The following is a 2,733-nucleotide window of genomic DNA, read 5'->3' on the forward strand; positions in this document are numbered from 1 at the left end:
AAAAGAAAAAAAAAAAAAAAAAGGAAGGACACGAGAAAAAACGGTGCATCCGTTGCCGTCCTAAGAGTCCTCGCCTGGTTTCGGCTCTACGTTCCCTCCCTGACCTCGGAAACGTGCCTGAGTCGTCCCGGGAGCCCCGCGCGGCGAGCGCGACCCCCTTTCCGGGCGGCAGCGGGCCCGGACGGACGGACGGACGGACGGACGGGTTTTCCAAGGCTCCCCCGCCCCGGGAGGACGGGGGTTCGCGCGGTGCGCGGCCGTGTGCTCCCGGGGCCCTCCGCCGTCCCCGGGCCGAGAGGCGAGATCCGAGGCGCCCTGACGGCCTCGCCGCCCGGATCTGTCCCGCTGTCGTTCGCGCCGGTTGTCGGGTGCCACCTGGCGGCCGCTTTTATAGAGCGTGTCCCCTCCGGAGGCTCGGCGGCGACAGGCAAGGAACAGCTTTGGTGTCGGTTTCCCGGGGCCGAGTTCCAGGAGGAGGGCGGCTCCGGCGCGAGCGTCCGGCTGTCGCCGGGGCCTCGGCGCGCGATGCGCTCGCCGGAGATTGGACCTCCGGAGCTGCGAGGGAGTGTCGCCGTCGCCGCTGTCGCCGCTGTCGCCTCCGCCTCGCTCCCGGAGGAGGCCGTGCGGGCCGCCTGGGTGGGTCGACCAGCACCCGCCGGTGGCTCCTCCTCCGCCCGCGCGGACCGACCTGGGCCGCCTCGGGGGCGGGGGACAGGGTGTGTCCCGCCGTCCGTCCTGTGGCTCCGGGCGATCTTCGGGCCTTCCTTCCGTGTCACTCGGTTGTCTCCCGTGGTCACGCCCTGGCGACGGGGACCGGTCTGAGCCTGGAGGGGAAGCCCGTGGGTGGCGCGACAGACCCGGCTGCGGGCACGTGTGGGGGTCCCGGGCGTCGGACGCGATTTTCTCCCCTTTTTCCGAGGCCCGCTGCGGAGGTGGGTCCCGGGCGGTCGGACCGGGTGCCACGCGGGGGTGGGCGGGCCGTCCGTTCGGGCGTCCGGCCCCGGTGGCGATTCCCGGTGAGGCTGCCTCTGCCGCGCGTGGCCCTCCACCTCCCCTGGCCCGAGCCGGGGTTGGGGACGGCGGTAGGCACGGGGCGGTCCTGAGGGCCGCGGGGGACGGCCTCCGCACGGTGCCTGCCTCCGGAGAACTTTGATGATTTTTCAAAGTCTCCTCTCGGAGATCACTGGCTTGGCGGCGTGGCGGCGTGGCGGCGTGGCGGCGTGGCGGCGTGGCGGCGTGGCGTCTCCACCGACCGCGTATCGCCCCTCCTCCCCTCCCCTCCCCCCCCCCCCCCCCGTTCCCTGGGTCGACCAGATAGCCCTGGGGGCTCCGTGGGGTGGGGGTGGGGGGGCGCCGTGGGGCAGGTTTTGGGGACAGTTGGCCGTGTCACGGTCCCGGGAGGTCGCGGTGACCTGTGGCTGGTCCCCGCCGGCAGGCGCGGTTATTTTCTTGCCCGAAATGAACATTTTTTGTTGCCAGGTAGGTGCTGACACGTTGTGTTTCGGCGACAGGCAGACAGACGACAGGCAGACGTAAAAGACAGCCGGTCCGTCCGTCGCTCGCCTTAGAGATGTGGGCCTCTGGGCGCGGGTGGGGTTCCGGGCTTGACCGCGCGGCCGAGCCGGTCCCTGTCCTCGCTCGCTGGAGCCTGAGCCGTCCGCCTGGGCCTGCGCGCCGGCTCTCGTGCTGGACTCCAGGTGGCCCGGGTCGCGGTGTCGCCCTCCGGTCTCCGGCACCCGAGGGAGGGCGGTGTGGGCAGGTGGCGGTGGGTCTTTTACCCCCGTGCGCTCCATGCCGTGGGCACCCGGCCGTTGGCCGTGACAACCCCTGTCTCGCAAGGCTCCGTGCCGCGTGTCAGGCGTCCCCCGCTGTGTCTGGGGTTGTCCGGTCGCTCCTGCCCCCCCCCCCCCCCCGGGGGTCGAGGGGCTTGCCGGTGAGGCGGAAGCAGGTCCCCCCGGTCGCCGTCCTCGCTGGGCTTTTGCTCCTCGGGAAGCCCCCTCGGGGCCGCAGCTTGCTGCCGATCGATCGATGTGGTGATCTCGTGCTCTCCTGGGCCGGGCCTAAGCCGCGTCAGACGAGGGACGGGCGTCCACGGCGGATGCGACCGCTCTTCTCGTTCTGCCCGCGGGCCCCTCCCTCCCCGGCTCCTCCGCGCCCGGCCGTCGTGGCGGGTGCGCGGGGGGCGCGCGCCGGGGTTGGGGGTGGTGCGGACTCCGGCCCGACCCCGGCCTCCCGCCTTCTTGCCTCGCGGCGCTGGCGGGACCGGGGTCCTCGGACGCGGCGGACACTCTCGCCGGCCTTTCCCGAAGGCCCTGGGTCCGTGGCGAGCGGCCCTCCCCTCCTCCGCGGGGAGGGCCGGCCCGACGCCGCGCTGCTCACCGCCCGGCCTGGGCGCGCTTGAGCGCGTTGCGCCCGGCCCTCCGTGGTGCCCCTGGAGCGCTCCAGGTCGCCTCAGGTGCCTGAGGCCGAGCGGTGGCGTCGTTTCCTTCCCCGGCGACTCCCCTCGGGCTGCCGCCGCCGTCGTCGGCGTGTCCGAGGAGCGGGTGGTGGAAGAAGTCGGCAAGGGAGGCGCACCCGTGCCCCTGGCGGGGGCGCGGGCGCCTCGTCTTCCTTTCCCCTCTCCTCTCCTCCCCCCCTCGCCGCGCCGGCGGGGGGTGGGTGGCGTGGGGCGGTGTGACTCGGAGGACTTGGCGGGGCTCGTGAGCGCCCGCGGCGGGCCGGGCCAGCGCCGCG

Source organism: Canis lupus, unplaced genomic scaffold (genome assembly GCF_048164855.1).
Source record: "Canis lupus baileyi unplaced genomic scaffold, mCanLup2.hap1 Scaffold_277, whole genome shotgun sequence".
Taxonomy (NCBI): Eukaryota; Metazoa; Chordata; class Mammalia; order Carnivora; family Canidae; genus Canis; species Canis lupus.